Source organism: Phoca vitulina, unplaced genomic scaffold, assembly GCF_004348235.1.
Source record: "Phoca vitulina isolate PV1807 unplaced genomic scaffold, GSC_HSeal_1.0 scaffold1, whole genome shotgun sequence".
Classification (NCBI taxonomy): Eukaryota; Metazoa; Chordata; class Mammalia; order Carnivora; family Phocidae; genus Phoca; species Phoca vitulina.
Window position 1 is genome coordinate 90,414,607 of NW_022589704.1, and position 20,962 is coordinate 90,435,568.

Sequence of the window (20,962 nt, forward strand, 5' to 3'; positions counted from 1 at the left end):
AATAAATAAAATCTTAAAAAAAAAAAAAAAGATATACACAGAAAATTCCACCCCAAAACAACACAATACACATTCTTTTCAAGGGTCCATGGAACATTCTCCAGGATAGATGTGTGAGGTCACAAAGCAGGTCCCAATAAATTTAGGAACATTGAAATCTTATCAAGCATCTTTATTTTCCAACCCCAATGGTATGAAACTAGAAATCAATTATAAGAAAAGGACTGGAAAAAAATACAAACACATGGAAGCTAAATAAAATGCTACTAAACAACCAGTGAGTCAATGGAGAAATCAAACTGAAGGAGAAGTTTAAAACCTGAGACAAATGAAAATAAAAATGTAATGGTCCCAAAGCTTTGGACATAATGAAAGGTACTCTAACAGGGAATGTGCTAAGAAAAGATGAAACCTTCACTATTCGCAGATGACATGATACAAGACATATAAAACCCTAAACAAACTCTTAGAATAAATGAATTCAGTAAAGTTGTAGGGTATGAAATATACAGGAATTTGTTGTGTTTCTATACATTAACAGTAGAAAGAGAAATTAATAATCCCATTTATAATTGCACCAAAAAGCATAAAAGAGCTAGGAATAAACTGAACCAAGGAGGTGAAATACTTATATTCTGAAAACTATAAAACACGGATGAAAGAAATTGAAGATGACACAAACAGACTGGAAGATATCCCATGCTCATGGACTAGAAGAACCAATATTGTTAAGATGTCTATACTACCTCAAGCAATGGACAGATTTAATGTAATGCCTATCAAAACAGCAATAGCATTATTCACAAAATAGAATACTAAAATTTGTATGGGACCACAAAGGACTACCCAAATAGCCAAAAACACTCTTAAGAAGAACAAAACTGGAGGTATCACAATCCCAAATATCAAGATTTACTACAAACCTGTAATAATCAAAACAGTATGGTACCAGCAGAAAGAGAGACACACAGATCCCTAGAACAGAATAGAGGGCAGAAAAATAAAGCAATACTTATATGGTCAATTAATCTATGACAAAGAAGGCAAAAATATACAATGGAGAAAAGACAGTCACTTCAACAAATGGTTCTGGGAAAACTGGACAGCTATATGCAAAAGAATGAAGCTGGACCACTTTCTTACACCATACACAAAAATAAATTCAAAACAGATTGAAGACCTAAATGTGAGACCAGAAACCATAAAACCCCTAGAAGAAAACATAGGCAGTAATCTCTCAGACACTGACCTTGGCTACATTTTTCTAGATAGGTCTCCTCAAGTAAGGGGAAAACAAAACAAAAATAAACTACTAGGACTCCAACAAAATACAAATCTTTTGCAAAGCAAAGGAAACTATCAACAAAACAAAAAGGCAACCTACTGAACAGAAGATATATGCAAATGATATGTCTGATAAAGGGTGCTATCCAAAATATATAAAGAACTCCTACAACTCAACACCAGAAAAGAAAAAACAAAAGAAAACAAAACAAAAAAACAATCCAATCAAAACATGGGCAGAAAACTTGAATAGGCATCTTTCCAAAGAAGACATACAGATGGCCAACAGACACATGAAAAGATGCTTAATATCACTAATCATCAGAGAAATGAAAATGAAAACTACAATGAGATATAACCTTACACCTGTAAGAATAGCTAGTATCAAAAAGACAAGAAATAACAAGTGTTGGTGAGGATGTGGAGAAAATGAAACCCTCTCATACTGTTGGTGGGAATGCAAACTGGTGCAACCACTGTGGAAAACAGTATGGTGTTTCCTCAAAAAAATTAAAAATAGAAATACCATATGATCCAGTAATCCCAATACTGGGTAGTTGCCCAAAGAACACAAAAACACTAATTTGAAAAGATATATGCACCCTTATGTTTAGAGAATTATTTACAATAGTTAAAATACGAAAGCCATCCATCAACAGATGAGTAAAAAATATATATATATATATATGTATATATATTTATATATATATATATATAAAATGGAATATTAGTCATAAAAAAAGAATGAAATATTGACATTTGTGACAACGTGGATAGACCTAGAGGGTATTATTCTAAATGAAATAAGTCAGACAGGTAAAGATAAATACCACATGACTTCACTTGCATGTGGAGTATAAAAATCAAACAAAAAAACACCAAAAATAAGGTAGAATCAGACCCATAAATACAGAGAACAAACCAAAGCTGCCAGAGGGGAGAGTGGTGAAAGGATAGGCAAAATGGGTGAAGGGGTGTGGGAGGTATAGGCTTCTAGTTATGGGATGTGTAAGTCAGGGGGGAGGAACATTACAGGGAACAAATAGGGAATTCAGGCAATAGTATTTTAATAGTGTTGTATGGTGATAGATGGTAGTTACACTTGCGGGCATAACATGAGATACACAGTTGTTGAACCAATGTTGTAAACATGAAAATAATGTAACATTGTTTGTTAACTATATTCCAATAATAATTAGAAAGGACACAGTGTGCACGACAGAATATTAGGTGCAAAACAGCTACCACAACAACAAAAAACGGAGGGAGGAGTTTACCTGGGGGTGGGCATGACTTAATCATGTGAAAACCCTTAAGTGTCTGGGACATTTCTGTGGAGAAAGAAATCTCCTGTTGGCCTTAAAGATGCAAATAGCCATGGGTAAAATGCCTGTGGAGTGGCCACATTGCAGGGGACTGCAAGCACCCTCCAGGAACTGAGGACAGTCCACATCTGTCAAACAGTAAGAAAGCAAGGACCTCAGCCCCACAGTGCATGTAGATGAATTCTGCCAAGAATTCCAAGGGAGCTTGGAAGAAGAGCTTTCCCAAGTCAAGCCTCTGCTGAGACCTTAGCCTTGGCTGGCATGTTAACTGTAGCCTGTTGAGACTCCTAAGCAAAGAATCTAGGAAAGCCATTCCTGTACTCCCGACCCATGGAAATGGAGGTAGTAAATGTTTTGAGCTGCTGAGTCTATACTAATTTATGCAGCAATTGAAAATTACCATATTATTCCCAATAAAAATCTGTTATCTTAAACCTTCCTCCATCATTTTATACATATATAATTAGGTATAATATTTCCAATTGTTGAAACATCACAAATAATGTCCTTTGCTCTATAATTCCTTTGTCAGTCCCTGGTTCAAGATCTTATAGTTTCTGGCCCAGAATACTGCAATATTCTTTCCACCTCTCCATCCTTTTTCCTCAGTCATTCCCTCTTATTATTGGCCAGTCACTCTGAAGAAAAAGGTACTTTTCTAAAATACGTAATAACTTACGCTACTCCTACTTTTAAAACCTTTGCTGATTCTTCATTTCCTTGAAAATGAGTTGCCAACTCCTTTGCAAAAACTAAGATTCCTTACCAGAAGCTCTAAGTAAAGGTTGTAAAATATATTTTCACTGCCCAATGACCAGAATGACATAGAATGGGACCTAGAGGAATACCCAGGGGAGTCTAATGTGCAGTCAAGGCTGAGGGTCACCTCTGTAACTTGTTCTCCCCTCCTGACCTCCACTCTCCTGAATCTTGAAATCTGTCCACATAGACTAATCCATGTTCTCCAGTAATCTCCATGCCTTTCCTCATGCAAAAACTTTCTCCAACCAGTTTAGCTTTCCTCGTTCATTACATGACCCATTCTCTAACAGAGTCAACCACCTGGGGCCTTCGTTCTTCTGCCATGCCAGTCTGACAAAACTTCAGACCTAGGTCAGTCCAACTGTTTTCCTACTCTGCTTAACCCTGGACTACCAGCAGAGATGAAGAAAATGCTAATTCCAAGCTTGAGACATGGCAATGTATGGTCTCCATCTTCGACAACCACATGCTCACCCTGACTAGGGATTCTTCTGACTTTCCTCCCACTCCCATTCCATATTATAGCTTGTTCAAACCTTTTCCACCTGGTCTCAAATTTTTCAGACCTCATCCCTTCTTTCCCAGAGAAAAATAGAAATAAGAACTCCTTCAACCTCCTGTGAATATGTCTCTATGCATTCCTATGTTTTTCTTCTCTTTTCATATCATAATGGAAAAGGCATCCATTCTTCTATGTAGGGCACATTTTTACCACTTAAGTTCTCTACAAGCTCTTTCAGGACCTCGTTTCCTTGATTGTATTTCCCCTTGATTGTATTTCCCCTCTCCTTCCCCATATGTGTGTGTCTGTGTGTTTACGTATATAATGTTATATACCTTATATACATATTTTAAGTTATATATGTTATATTAATATATACACATATATATAAAATATATATTTAAGTTCTATTTCTCTTTAATATTGAATGACTTTACATTCCCGAATAATAATCACTGACCAGGGAGATTACACCAAACATCTAAGGGTCATCAGGACGGATCCTTGTGGGGTTGAGAAAAATCACTCCATTTGAGGTCATTAGAAGACTAATTCTCTACTATTTTACATAATTATAATTCTACAGTCCTAAGGAGCCTTGAGTACAACTTTAGTATTAGGTACATAACAAATGCTAATGTAAGATTTAAATACACACCACAAGCATTGCTTAATTTTATAGAGAAACTGAGTTACAAAATGATTCCACTTGCTACTAAAAGAGTGGACTAGTAATTAAGTGTAATTAATTCTTATGGCATGCAAGCTTCAAATATAAAATTCCAGGAGACTATATAAATAACTTTTAAATATTTGAGTCCCCATATAGATCCTATTTTAAAGCAGATTTTGAATTAGATGCCCTTTTGAGATTTTTAAATCATTTTCATCTATGCTTGCACATTGAAGGATTTTAGAGAGCCTCTAGCAACACATTTTTTTTTTCCTTTCACCACAAGACAAACCCAGAGGATCTCTATGAAACTCAAGGTCATAAATTCAATAAGTATAAAATAATTTTGAAATTCAACAGGATTAAGCAACAGTGACATTTATTTTTCAGGAAAGTTATTTTCAAGCTAGAGTATACCCCAAAGGAAAACCCATAGTGAGAACCATTAATAATTGCATATTCTTATACCTATCTCATAATTGAAAGGATTAGCTTTACTCACATACTTAATACTTACAATTTTCAGCAATGGAATATGATCAAATGTGACTACATACAAGGTTAACCTGCCATATGAGAATTCTAATTCTTGACTACGTAAACTTCACTAATGTTTTAAAAACTCATTTACATAAAATATACCACAGAATAGCTTCACTGGCAACATTCATAAATCTAGATCCAATTGCTATGAAAGAAGCAGTTTTTCTGCCAAAAATATTTTACACTACAATTTATATGCAGAATACATTGCTTGGACCATCATATTACTTGGCCCGGGGATGCTTCATGCTCCATTTTAGTTATCCATATGCATATGAAGATAGGTATGAAGTAGTCATTACAGAATTATCAATAGAGCATGTACCCACACTGTGATTTTAAAGTATAAGACATTACACATAGTAGGTGCTCAAAAAGTATCTGTTGATATTATAAAGATGAACTGAATAGGACCCATTAATGGTATCTCTTATCTACATTATAACTAAAGGAATTTATTCAATGACTTATACCCAATGGGACTGAAGCCCAGAAACCTGGAATGACTTTTCAATTTATATTACTAACCCCAAATTTTGCTCTTTAAGTAAATACAATGGACATAGGTGAAAACACAGCTCTCTGAATCAGGTGGTCTCATTGATAAAACTACTTCCCAGGATATCACCTGTGCATTTTTTCCCTTCATCGTTCAAGTACTAATGCATGCCCACCCCCCCATAAGATCTTGTTTTGGAGAATATGAAATATTGATGATATTAAGCCTGAGGAAATAACCTAGATCAATTTACTTATATTTTCCTACTGCGTATAATAACAGCAAACATCCGAACTAGACAGTGCATGTTCTATTTACTGACACTGCTAAAATAATGAGAACACAGTCCCAACAATAAGACAGGGAAAATAGAAAACACTGATCGTCTCTCCTTCAATTCCAAGTGAGGATCTGGGAGCACCTTGTGAATTAAAATGAGATCAAGTCTTAATTTCTTAATAAGATTTACGGTTTTAATCTATATATTTTAGTGATACTATTTATCTAGTAATACATCATACTGAAATGTATCTATTGATTGAAATCAAAGTAGTTTAAAGTATTTGTTAAGGGAGGTGGACAAAAACACGATGGCAAATGTTTTGACAGTGTTTCAAGAACAACAACTTGAGAAAGTAGATCAATACTTTGCCATTGTTCTCAAGTGACAAAAATCTCAATCCAGGGGTGCCTGGGTGGCACAGTTGGTTAAGCTTCTGACTCTTGGTTTTGGCTCAAGTCCTGATCTCAGGGTGGTGAGATCTAACCCCATGTCAGGCTCCATACCGAGTCTACTTAAGACTCTTCCTCTCTCTCTGTTCCTCTGTCCCTCCCCCATGGGAGCTCTCTCTCACATGTGCGCTCCTCCCTCTCTAAATATAAATAAATCTTTAAAAAAATAAATGAAATCTCAATCCATTAGTGTGTGGAAATATAGATCAAACTCAGTAAGACTGCCAGGTTGCTTTGGTGAATTTCTATTTTGACCTAGTACTGCTCCTGAATAGCAGCTACATTTCTTTCAAAGATGGTGCTGACTTTGTTTAGGCTTCTGTGGGGTCTGAGATGGGAACGTTGGGAAGCCCCAGAAATATCATTATCTTTTAAACAAGAGAGATTTTTTTTTTATTTTTTATTTTTTTATTTTTTTAAAGATTTTATTTATTTATTTGACAGAGAGAGACACAGCGAGAGAGGGAACACAAGCAGGAGGAGTGGGAGAGGGAGAAGCAGGCTTCCCGCCGAGCAGGGAGCCCAACGTGGGGCTCGATCCCAGGACCCTGGAATCATGCCCGACGTGGGGCTCGATCCCAGGACCCTGGGATCATGACCTGAGCCGAAGGCAGACGCTTAACAACTGAGCCACCCAGGCGCCCCAACAAGAGAGATTTTTTAAAAAGTACTCTCTAGTATCTTTCCTGCATATGACCTTTTAGGCCATCAGAAAGCCTCTCTAATGTTAAACCTTATAGAATGATGGTTATGGTATTATAAATAACAAAGTATCTTATTTGGACTGAGGGCCTAATCAGATACCCAAACCACAGCTGATTTAGAAGTTATACAAAGTTCAAATAATCATCTTGACTAAAGAGTTTTCCTGGACTCTTTAAAACTCAAATATTTCATAGCATAATTATTTATTATGTTTTATTACATCTCTTAGGAAAAAAATCATCTAAATATCAACTACTTTCTTTAATTACAAATATAACTTACTGGTGTCCTTTTAGTTATAGATGGGCTATTCATTTTATAAACTGGTCAGAAATAGAAAGGGAACTCTAACCTAGACTTGACTGAGTTACTCAGCTCCCTGGCAAGGAAAAAAATCACTATACGGCCCCAGAATATTCTCTTTAGTGCTAGAGTGATAAAGTAGAAAATCAACCCTGCCCTTAAAGAAATTCCTATTTTGGAAGACATCAGTCTTATAAACGAGACAAAAAAATGGTATATAATTAACTACTTAAATTATGTGATACAAATAATATACACAATTTTTAACACAATAGGAGGTAGAACAAATTCACATCCTAGCTTTACTTTTTAAATAATTCCCATGAAAATATTGGCATAATTTGTGGTAGACAGATTTTTGACTAATTACTTGAGATGGTTCACCTGCTAAAACTAAATATATCAGTGTTAATCAATCAACCAAATCAAATAAAGAACTGATCTTTTAAATTGAATTGTCCAGGCAATTTAATCAAGATGGTATTTCCAGTTGTTCATATAGACCCAGTTTCACATTAACGACCTCGTGCCAAGTTCCTCCAGGCAGACGAAAGAGATGTTTCTCTCTTAGAAGACATTGAGGATATTAGGGACAAATGGAACATTAGACACAAAACAATCCAAACTGTTCCATTAGGACAGTGTGTACTAAAGCAGTTCTATCAATACTGCAAATAAATGCTGTTAAAATTAGTGACTGAATGCTTTAACCACATAATAAACTTGACATTTGAAACATTACAAAGGTATACAGACTGTTGACAAACCAGTATTACTAATTCTTAGAACGGTGGCTGCAAGAGACTGCTTGAAGTCCTGTCATTACATTTCCTTGCCCTGAAAAATCTTGACTTGCATGACACCAAACATTCTCTACCTTACATTTCCTTAAAAAAAAGATCCTGAAAGCTGATCTGAGAGGGTGTCTTGTATTCATCAGTGCTATTGCCCAAATATTTTAGGTTCTGCTCCCTGATCCTTGGAGTTAGGTGTGATCTTTAATTTGCTTTAGCCAATGAAATGTGAGAAGTGAAACACGCCATTTCTAGGTTGAAGCCCAAGTGTACTTTGCACACTCTTTCTTTCTTTTATGCCACAGGGACCAAAAATGTTACATAATGGCAGCTCCATAGCTAGGGTTCTGGAGTACAGCTGTGCCTCTAGCCAACCCAAGACGGACGTGGATAGTAAGTGATCTTTGTGGCTTTCAACCACCGTGATCTTGAAATATCGGTTGCATTTGTTATTGTACCAGAATCTATCTCATCTTAATGGATCTGCCTTGGAATAGTAAAGCGTATCTTTCAGAAGATAAAGAGACAAGTCCCCTGGAACAAGTATTTAGAGCATTTTGAAAACCTATATATAATGTCCTGAGAAAATAAAATTAAGCCATATCAACATCTAGCCCACTTTGAAAGGCAACAGCATCAAATGAAAACATGACCTTGAAAAAGTTGAGCCTATGGATATGTAATTCAGGAAAATTTATAATGTATTATTTAAAAAAAGGACTAGAGATATGGATTATAAATCAAGGTCTAACCTTATGTGATCTGGAATCAAATATTAAATCCTAACAGTTCAGTCTCCTAATGTGAAAATAAAAATGCAACAATACTTGTCCTTTTTAACTCCCTTTAACACTCTAAGGTCAAAAAACATAAGCAGGCTGTTGTGGAAAAAATTAACATACAGCATAAATGACATGGTAATATTTTACCACCACTAAAAGCTGTATAGCAAGGTAAAAATGTTCCTGCCTTATCCTGTTTTTGGTGCTAGTGATTGATGGAGAATATAATTCTGTAAAGATGCTTTAGCAAAAAAAAATTACAGCATAATAATTTTCAAATTTGGGTTCCACTTTTCATTCCAAATCATTTTCATATAAATTAAAAGCTAGGCTAACACTGACAAAATGAGAGATTCTGTATTGCATCAGTAAATCAGTTGTTTGAGTCCATCTCTGTCTTTCCAAGTCTGCCACCAGCCAAGGCCAGACGCTCATTATCTTTCACCTGGACTATTATAATGTGCCCTTAACTGACTCCATGTCTCTAATATCTTCTCATCCATTCGTGTCTGCTCAGCCCCCATATTAATGTCCCAAAGTATGTTTAATGTCCTAAATATGTCATGCCCTAACTAAGTAACCTCTAAAGCATGGAAAAACTTTGATGAAAAGGCAATTCAGGCAGAAGAGATACCACAAATTAAATTGAGAGGATGCAAATGGACCTAAAACGTTCACAAGTCAATGGAGAAATCTTTTGTATGAGAATCTGAGGTTGGGGAGAAGTATAATATTGGCTACATCAGGTGAGGCTACACTGGACAGTCATGATGGAGGACTTAAAAGTTAAGAATTGTGGTATTAATTTAGGTGTGCTATTGAAGAAAAGACATCATGAGAACAGGGTACCTTCTTAAAAGGTCATTTGAAAATTCAGAACTTAAGTGACAAATGGCTAGGACTTAGGCTAAGAGACCATTAAGTATAATAGATATATATTACATTTACTTATATATGTTGTTAGAAAATAATATAAGGAAATATGACTTACTTATAATTAAGTAGCTCTGACATGTACACATAGCTAACATACTGTCTAAATGGAAATGACATTATCTGTTAAAAAAAAAAAAAAGTAGGAAGGGAAAACTGAAGGGGGGGAATCGGAGGGGGAGATGAACCATGACAGACTATGGACTCTGAGAAACAAACTGAGGGTTCTAGAGGGGAGGGGAGTGGGAGGATGGGTTGGCCTGGTGATGGGTATTGAAAAGGGCACGTACTGCATGGAGCACTGGGTGTTATACGCAAACAATGAATCATGGAACACTACATCAAAAACTAATGATGTAATGTATGGTGGTTAACATAATAAAATTTAAAAAATAAATGGAAATGATTATCTTCAAAATGACCAATGAACCAGTTCTTGAAATAGCAGCTTCATTTCCCAACTGTTAAGACAGGTTTAATGTAACAAATTCCAACCATCAGCAATAGCTAGTTTATGAGATAGATGCTAAGTATCCCATGGGATTCAGAAATAGATGAGCTTAGAAGTGCCTTTTTGCTTCATCTTATAGGTCCCTAAAGGAAGCTCTGACTAAAATCCAGCCATATTATTAGACCAGCATATTGCATTTGTCTATTTTCTTATTTATGTATCTAGTTTGAGACCGAGAGGTCAATATTGGGGGATTTCATATGAAAAGTAAAGATTTCCAGCTTCTCTTGAAAATATGGAGGATCCAGGAATACCTGGGTCCTCATTTCAGCATGGGATTAATTAGCTGAAACCGAGTAGCAGGGCCTCCTCAGATGAAATATGCCTTACCATTTCTCTACAGTCCCTTGGGGTGATAGTCTAAATTTCTAAACTAAGGCTTTCCCCTCAACTAAGGCAAAACTTAACTCACAATTCCAATATGAAAACAGGTGAAGGGGGGCTGCTTGCATTGTAGGGAAAAGTAGAAAATGAAGAAGCCCATGAATCAGGGCTCACCCTACTCATTACATGAAGGCATCTATGAGGAATCTAGCTAGAAACCCCTACCTTGGAAGAGACCCATGCAAGAAAGAGTTCCTAGAGTGTAAACTTCATTAGGGGATTTGAGTTCCACTACCATCAGTACCTCGTGTATTACTCACACCAGCACTTAAATGTTATACTTAAAGGTGTCAGCAAGAGACATCAAAAATACCTAGAACAGCATGAATACCTAAAATGAGATGGAGAAAGGTGTTCTCCATTCAGAGCCAACCTTCTCTAGTCTCTGTGGCACAGAACAAAGCTCGTAAGTAATAAGGTGTGCATGGAACAAACTTAAGAGATGAAACTGTTTTTTATTTGTTGGAATTTTGGGTCATCCAATGATTTGTATTCATGAACAACAAAACATGTTGTTATTATAAATTCTAAATTATGGAGTACATGATGAAGAAAATTTACCTTCAAAAGTTTGCTTTTGCCAAAGAACTGCATGTTTCACTGAGCTAATGCAGAAATCAATGTACTGGAATGAATTCACAGTACATTAACTTCTGGCAAGTTACTGTAAAAAAAAACTTTGAAATATCGCCAAGGTGTAAAATTAAATATGACTCCCTGCCTTGATTTATACTGTAAGCTGGTAATGGTGAATTTGTTTCACTTACCAATAAATTTGTTTCCTAATGCATTGTGTATCACCTAATCTAGAGATTTAGGCTTTTCTTATCTCCTAAAGACAAACAGCCATCTTATGATTTTTTTTAATAATATACCAGCTAAAGGAAAAAAGTTGTGGAGGGAAGTGACATTTTTGTTTTTCTCTAATAAAGTTAAAATAGTCAACAATCTTCTAGTTATACTAATAATGTCAAGGAACTGTGGATAATTGAGAGAACTGAAGTAATACCAACCAAGGTATTTTAAGGTGTGAATTCTTGTTTTATATTTGTCGGAAATGATTAGGTGAAACCAATCCATACTGGGATTTATGCAAAAATCAGGGACACAATATACAGACCATAGAGGTAAAAATTACTTTCTGGCTTTGATTCTGCATATGAGACTCAAAAGCTGAGGGTTGTCAATAGTATCATTCTAAATGTAGAGATATGGAAAATGGAAAGCAAAAGAGGAAAGAGTTTGAGGAAGAAAATATTCTCACCATTCAAAGGCTACCAACTACTGATTTTTGGTATATTTTTCATTTCTTGGTCAATATTCTTTATTTTTTTGGGGGGGGTAAATTGTACTTATACTATCTTACTAGCTACCTAATATTCATTTTGCAGCACAAAGTACCGTGACAGGACTATTTAAAACATCCTTAGTTATTTGGCCCAAACTAGAAATGAAGCCTGGATAATTACTATTATTGGAAAAGAAATATAAAATGCTATATATGAGTAAAATATGGAATATTATGCAGTGTCCCCAAAGGAATAAACAAATTATAAAAGAATGGAGGCAGTTTATATATTAAGAGATACACTCTGGAATCAAGGGGCATGGATGAAAAAACAAGCTCTCACATTACTAGCTGGGCAATCTTTTTTTTTTTTTTTTTTTTTTTTAAGATTTTATTTATTTGACAGAGAGTACGTGTACACAAGCAGGGGGAGGGGTAGAGGGAGAAGCAGGCTCCCCACTGAGCAGGGAGCCTGATGTGGGGCTTGATCCCAGGACTCTGGGATCATGATCTGAGCCGAAGGCAGACACTTAACCGACTGAGCCACCCAGGCACCCCACTAGTTGGGCAATCTTATACAACCTCTCTATTTCTTAATTCCCTTATCTAACATAGTAATAAGTAATGACAATGTTGACGTAAAAATAAAATGAGCTAACAGAGCATTTAAAGACAGATATATCCTACTGTAAATGTTAAGTATTAGCCATCATTATTTATCAGGAAAAAAAAATTGGAATACAACTACCCTATGATCCAGCAATCCCACTACTGAGTATATATGCAAAGGAAATTAAATCAATATCTTGGAGAGATATCTACTCTCCCATGTTCATTGCAGCACTATTCACCGTAGCTCAGATGTGGAAACAACCTCTATGTTGATTCATAAAGAAAATATGCCATTTATATATAATGGAATAGGACTCAGTCTTTTTTTTTTTTTTTTTAAGATTTTATGTATTTATTTGACAGAGAGAGAGACACAGCGAGAGAGGGAACACAAGCAGGGGGAGTGGGAGAGGGAGAAGCAGGCTTCCCGCTGAGCAGGGAGCCCGATGCGGGGCTCGATCCCAGGACCCTGGGATCATGACCTGAGCCGAAGGCAGACGCTTAACTGACTGAGCCACCCAGGCACCCCAGGACTCAGTCTTAAGAAGGAAGGAAATCCTGCCATTTGCAACAACATAAATGAACTTGGAGGCCGTTATGCTAAGTGAAATAAGCAAGGCACAGAAAGACAATACTATATGATTTCACTTATATATAGGATCTCAAATAGTTGAACTCAGAAGCACAGTAGAGTGGCAGTTACCAGAAGTTGGGGGATGAAGTGGAAAGACGCAGGTCAAAGGGTATAAAGTCCCAGTTGTACAAGATGAATAAGTTATTGAAATCTAATGTACATTTTGGTGACCACAGTGAGTAATACTGTTTTATATACTTGAATTTTGCTAAGAGGGTAGATTCTAATTGTTCTCACCACACATAAAAAAATAGTAACTATGTGACGTGATAAATGTGTTAACCAGCTTGATTGTGGTGATCATTTACCATTGTATACATATACCAAAACACCAAATTATATAACTTAAATACACTCAACTTATATTTATCAATTATATTCCAATAAAGGTGAAAATGAGATGGATGTATATTATAAATGTAAATGAAAACACAAGCTAAATAATTATATGTATTTATACTTCAGAAATACATATACTTTAGAATAAACACATGCAGAGTGGATTAGAATGTTACAAATTAAATATGAAGGAAGCTAATAGGATTGGGGATAGTGAAAGGGGAAATTATGAAAATGAATTAAGAATCAAAGAAATATGCGCGTGGACTGAGGATGAGAGCATGCAGCAACTCCATCAGATCCTCTCTCCAAGTATTTTAAATATTACACACAGAGACCGTAGAAAAGATAGGGGAGCAAGTCTAGGCTGTTAAACAAGACTCAAGAGACCAAAAGACACAGACACACATGGCAGGGAGCAGTAAGCAGAGGCTAGAGTCATGTGTGTTTCCTCCTGAGGCAGAGGAGGTTCTCTTTGCCTCCTTCACTCCCCATGTATCTAACAATTGGCCCCAATGCCTGGGGTTACCTAAGTCTGTCCTCATTCTTTGAAATTAAAAATAGTCTGATAATATATCAGTTTGAGTGGGTACTTGAAAGAAAATTTCCTTAAGATACACACGATAAAGCACTTTAGTTCAACTTGAGACATAAAATACAAGGACACAAAAAATTATAATGACCTTCAAGATACCTGTTATTTTTCTCCTGCCCAAAGCCCTGCAGTGGACACTGGATGGGGCAGCAATGGGAAAAACAGTATATTTAAAATTTCTGTGCATGATGATCCATGGTTCCACTTCTTTGTATCACATGGAGAATCTGAAAAGATTTAAAATACTTGAATTTCCTCCAGTGTGATACAGTTATCAAGACTGGGCTGTGTGGGCCCTGAGATTATACTCCATGTAAACGGAGGTTATGAAATAACGTAGGCAATGCCCCCAGGCAGAATGCCTAACATATAGCACATATACTTGAAAAGCTAATATCTTACTCTTCACCTTTCCTAGGCATGGCTCCAATATTCAGGAGAAACTGTTAAAACTTATTGATTGCTACTTTCACTGATGATATCAGTGGGAAGGAATATAGCTGATGATAAATCTGGAATGTAGCTCCTAGGACTTAACAGTCTTAGATGTGAGGATAAGGGATGTGGGAAGAAATAGGAATACTTTTGAAAACTGGGTCAGGGATAGATGGGGACACTGGCAAGAGTATGATACAAACTTGAGAGTGGAAAGTGGGGAACTCAGTTTCAGATAGTTTGTGGGCTGAGCAGAACAATTAAAGATGTTAAAATAATTGAAGATATTTGAAGTCAGGAGAAAGATCACTAATTATACATCTGAGATATAAATATTGGCAGAGCATTGAGGTGGCAAGGTAGGTGATAAGGGCGATGTTGAGAATAGGAAGAGATTATCTTGGCCAGAACACTAAGCCATCTTTCTTACATGGGTTGATGAGAGAAGAGTCATCCACCTTCTGCTTAAACCTCCTCACTGACTAGAAACTATTCTACAACAGTCAGCTGAACAGCTGTAAAATTGGAAAGATCTTTTTAAAATCTAAATGGAGCTCCCTCTACTCAATGGTTCCAAATTAACTTTATTCAATTAAAAAATCTAAAATATTGTCTACGTAAGAGTATTCCAACAAATCTGGAAATATATATATATATTCAGTATAGTATATATAATTCAATATAATGTCTCCCACATTTACAAATTTATAAACATTTTATTTTCCAGGCTGAATGCTAAGGGGGCTGAATGGTCCTTTTTGCACAACATTTTGATTAACAACTTCGATAAAGACACAGATGGCATGCTTATCAAATCTGGGGATGATATAAAGCTGAGAGTTATAGCTAATATGTTGGATGTCAGTATCAAGATTCAGAGCGCTTAACAAGCTGGAATAATGAGCTACAACTAAGAATAGGAGAAAGAAGATAGGAAAAAGCACAGTTCTGCATTATGGTACCCAAAAGGCAACTGAACATACGTACTCAGAATGGGGGGATACAAAACTTTATAGTGGTTCCTAAAAAACAAGACTTTCTGATTTGGCTACAAACTGAAAATTCATCAGTAGTCACTACACAAATTATGCATTTCATTTATTTTAATGTAAACGTCATATATTGGGAAGTATTTAAGATGATTAACAAAACATGCACAAAATAGTATTTAAATGACCCAGAGAAAATGGGTAAATACAACATAATAATGAGGGTATTGTACTCCTGTTTATTCAAGAAATGCTGAGCATCTGTTTTGGCTGAAAGCCTGTTCTTTGCCTATTAAACATCTACTCATCCTTCACTTTTTAGATCATATTTTCTTTCTTAGAGTGGCCTTGTCTGATTACCCATTTTAAATGATGTCCCCTCTTACTCTGTTCCCTAATCAATTTTGTCCTAGCACTTAGGATGATTTGAAATTATATTTCCTGGGCATATATTTTAATATATGTCAATGACTACAAGGCCCTTGAGAGCAAGGATCACGTAAGTTTTATCTAACACTACATAACCAAGGTGTAGTGTAGTGCTTGATGCATACTAGGTGTTCGATAAATAGGTCCTGCATTAATGAATTAATGACCTAAGAATTGGACACTAATAAGTTGGAAAGGGAGAAAAACATGTAAAGAGATAAAATCTAATACAAGTCATGTTTTACATGGAAGTATGACTATATTTCTGTGAGAATACAGAACTGGTCTGTCAAATTGGGGAAAATGCTCTTTGAAGAAATGGACTTGAGGGTTCAAAAGATGAATGGAAGTTCACCATAAAGAGAAACACCTTAAAAAGACGACTGAGGAAGGAACATAATAGGCAAAGGAAGGAGTCATTCAAGGGCAGACAGTATGTGGGGAGCAGTGGGAGGAAGTCCAGTATGGTTGCAGCAGATGGTACATGAAATGTGTGGTTGAAAGTGACATTGGCACACCATGTTCCTTTAACCATCATTTAAGAACTTACTGCCAAATGGAAACACATTGGAGAAAAATGAGCACAATAATCAAGAGCCAGATATTGCATATGAGCTAGAGTATAAAACACTCTATGTTTAGCCTGGAAAATAAAATGCTTATAAACTTAAAAATGTAGGGGGCACACACACACTATATAGTGTGTGTGTGTGTGTGTGTGTGTGTACACACAGATTTCTGAAATACCTTTATATTCTTATGTAGACAATATTTTAGATTTTTTAATTGAATAAAGTTAATTTGGAACCATTGAGTAGAGGGAGCTCCATTTAGATTTTAAAAAGAGCTTTCCAATTTTACAGCTGTTCAGCTGACTGTTGTAGAATAGTTTCTAGTCAGTGAGGAGGTTTAAGCAGAAGGTGGATGACTCTTCTCTCATCAACCCATGTAAGAAAGATGGCTTAGTGTTCTGGCCAAGATAATCTCTTCCTATTCTCAACATCGCCCTTATCACCTACCTTGCCACCTCAATGCTCTGCCAATATTTTTATCTCAGATGTATAATTAGTGATCTTTCTCCTGACTTCAAATATCTTCAATTATTTTAACATGTTTAATTATTCTGACCAGCCCACAAACTGTCTGAAACTGAGTGCTCTACTTTCCACTCTCAAGTTTGTATTGTACTCATATTCTTGCCAGTGTCCGCATCCATCCCTGACCCAGGTTTTCAAAAGTATAGCTGATTCTGCCATTTCTCCTCCTCTCACTACTACTGTTCCCTCTGACTCTCAGACACCTTCTTCCCTGTGCTCCCCCATGGCCTCTGCCTTTTTTCATTCTCACAGGGGCTACTACAACTCTCTTCCAACTAGTTTCTCTACCTTTAATTTTTCTTTTATCTAATCCACAACCTCAAACCTGAAGCCAAAATGATCTTTCAAAATAAAATTGGAATCCTATCAGAGCCTTGGTTAACAAGCCTATTTCTAAAGCAACAATGCTTAACAGTTTGAGATTTGCAGAATCAGTGGGAGAGTTAAAGGTAGAGTCAGAACGAGGTCTCCTGGTTTCATTTATCCTCAAGCAATTTCACATAGAGGGCAACCGTTGGGAACATCTACTACTGATGAGTGTGTCCTAGCAAACATTATGAGGTATATAAGCCCCTGGAGTGAAATGGTTAAGAACTACTGTCCTAAAGCTGTTATACAGGTGTAACTAAGACCCTTAAACTCTGTGGGTATTTCTTAGAGAACAGATTTCAAGTTTTAACATTTAATATTTTACATCTCTTTCAGCTTTATATAGCTTCTGTCCCATGAACATAAGGAGGTTCTGTTTTATGTTGATAATATTTAAGTTTTATCATAAAAATAATTTTAGTTAACAATGGAACTTTATTGGATATGTATCCCTGAAAAAAAGTTCCAACGGTGTAGCCCTTAAAAAAAATTCAAACATTACAAATAGTACCCTGAATAACAGTCTTTCTACTATTTGAGTTCCTACACAAGTTAATTCTAACTTGTATTTCCAACCTCATTTTCTAACACCTACCTATACAGAACTAGTCACCTTTACCAAACCACAACGCCCACTTTCCTCCTTTAAGACCCAGTTCCAATCTCTTTTCTCTGAGACACTGTTACAAAAATCATCCCAGAATTAGTTTATCGTGGACTTCCTCAAGCACTCCTCATATTTCTCTTCTGGCACATTCTGTATTTAATTAGGTTTACTTATTTACAAGTATACTTTTTTTTTTTAAAGATTTATTTATTGGGGGGGGGGGGAGGCAGAAGGAAGAGAGAGAGAGAGAGAATCTAAAGCAGACTCCCTGCTGAGCATGAAGCCTGACTCTGGGCTTGATTTCACAACCCAGAGTTCATGACCTGAGTAGAAATCAAGAGTTGGATGCTTAACCCACTGAGCCACCCAGGAGCCCCTCCAAGTCTATTCTCATCGAAAGAGATTCTCAGGAAAATCCTCAAGATGAGTCAGAATCCTAATGCCAATATTTTAGATAGGTGTGTGAATATATGTAGGTATACATTTATATATACATGTGTGTATGAACATAAACATGTATATATTTTACATTAAACCATTCTTTTCAATTATAAATTCCTCATTAACTTTTAAAGTTTATTTTTAACTTTTTAAGTTTGAGATATAATTCACATAATAAAGTGCACAATTTTTTAGGATATTCAGACTTGTACAACTACTACACCACAATCAATTTTAGAATACTATTGTCACCCCCCCCCCCAAGAAAACTGCAAATCCATTAGCAGTCTATCATAAGAATTCTGTTCCCCTAAAATTCAGATATTGAAGCCCTAAGCCCCAAGATGATGGTATGTGTGAGGTAATTAGGCTTAGAGGAGGTCATGAGGGTGGGATCCTCACAATGAGATTAGTGCCCTTTTAAGAAGAGACACCAGAGAGGTCTCTCTTCCCCACTCCCCTGATAGACTGGTTGATGTCCTGAAATTTTTGTTTCCTTGTAATTGAAAAACCAAGTACGTTGACTCAGAGAAGGGGGATAACACCAAATTTGGAAGTCCTCCTAACAGTCCTGCATTAGAGTATCTCTGAGTATTACTCACTCATCTTTATATACTGTTATATAGAAAAAAGCCTGATATAACCTAAATGTTTCATTGACGTTTGTTAAAAGAATAAATGAATAAACAAATGAAGGGCTGCATTGGGAACAGTGGTTCATTACTTGAATTCCTGGACTAGGAGTTCCTCAAACATTTTTAGTAGTAGACTCTTCTCTCCAAATGAGAAGTTATCACTAAGACTTGGTCTCTATTAATTGATAAATAGGTCAAAATTAGAAAATAAGAAATAAACAATATGGTACCTGGATAGAAGTGGATCCCTTATACTCTGAAACCAAAAAAACCCAAAACAAAAAAGTAAATGGAAATACAAGTTCTATACATTGTTCAAGAAAATAACCAAAAGCAAAGAAAAAAAGAAGAAGAAGAATGTAGCAGGAGGGGAGGAATGAAGGGGGGGGAAATCGGAGGGGGAGAAGAACCATGAGAGACGATGGACTCTGAAAAACAAACTGAGGGTTCTAGAGGGGAGGGGGGTGGGAGGATGGGTTAGCCTGGTGATGGGTATTGGGGAGGGCACGTTCTGCATGGAGCACTGGGTGTTATGCACAAACAATGAATCATGGAACACTATATCTAAAACTAATGATGTAATGTATGGGGATTAACGTAACAATTAAAAAAATTAAAAAAAAAATAACCAAAAGCCCCATTTTTTTTCTTACAACACTTCAGCATTGTTTTGCCAAGTAATTTTCCAGATTGTGGTATCATTCATATAAATCCCCTGTGTGGACACTAGACCCTATACACAGGAAGAAAGAAAGAACATAACCCTAGGTGAATGTTTCTAACCCTTGAGACGTTTCCAATTATTTTTAATTTGCACATCTTTTAAAAAGCTTAGTTTCAAAAATTTAACAGCCTTAACATACGGTGGTAGGCTGAATAATGGCCCCCGAGGATATCCTAGTTTTAATCTCTAGAACCTGTGAATGTTACCTTATATGTCAAAAGAGACTTCGCAGTTGTGACTAAGTTACCAATATTGCGATGGGAAGATTCTCCTGGATTATCAGCACAGGCTAGATAATCCTAAGTGTCCTTTAAGAGGGATATAGAAGGAGGTTGGACACAGAATAAGGAAGCAAGGAGACAGTGAAGCAAAGGGCTATGCCACTGGCTTTGGAGACCCAGGAAGAGGCTATTAGCCAAGGAATGCAGCTTCAGAAACTGGAAACAGCAAGGAAACACATTCTCTCCTAGAGCCTTTGAAGGGAGCATGGCCCTGATGAGACCTTAATTTTGACCCAGTGAAACGAATTTTGGACTTCTGATTTCTAGAACTGTGAGAGAATAAAGGTTTTAAGTCACCAAGTTTGCAGTTTTGTTATGGCACTCATAAGGAACATACGTACATTAAAATTCTTTCCACATAAGCATGGATTTACATCATGTTTTGTTAATTATCGAGTATACAGGATGTGCTGACTCTTTGCCAGATGTTGGTGAGGAAAGAGTGATGAGTAGACAGTCCCTCCCTCAAGAAGCACAGGTCACCCTCTGGCAGGATCAGCTAGCAACAAAGTAGCTGAAATGTGAGAAGTCTCCAAGAGATAACAGATATTCTGAACTCTTAATGGGCTCTAGGGGTTGAGGGAGGGTAGACTGGTGAGTCAGCTTGTGGGTCTTCTAGAGGAGGTGATGTTTCTGATGCACGTCTGGAAAGGTTATTAGCAGTTAACCAGAGAAGTAGGTTGTAAAGTGGAAGAATTAAAGTCATAGCAGAAATAAAATGTAGAGGTGCAAAAGGCAAAGGCCCTAGGGCAGTG

At 36.4% G+C, this 20,962-nt stretch overlaps 1 protein-coding gene across 1 annotated transcript in view; it reads right to left on the reverse strand.

Moving 5' to 3' along the window:
* THSD7B (thrombospondin type 1 domain containing 7B) overlaps window positions 1–20,962 on the reverse strand; it is an 870,666-nt gene that overhangs the window by 193,968 nt on the left and 655,736 nt on the right. The gene's annotated exons all lie outside the window — the stretch shown is intronic.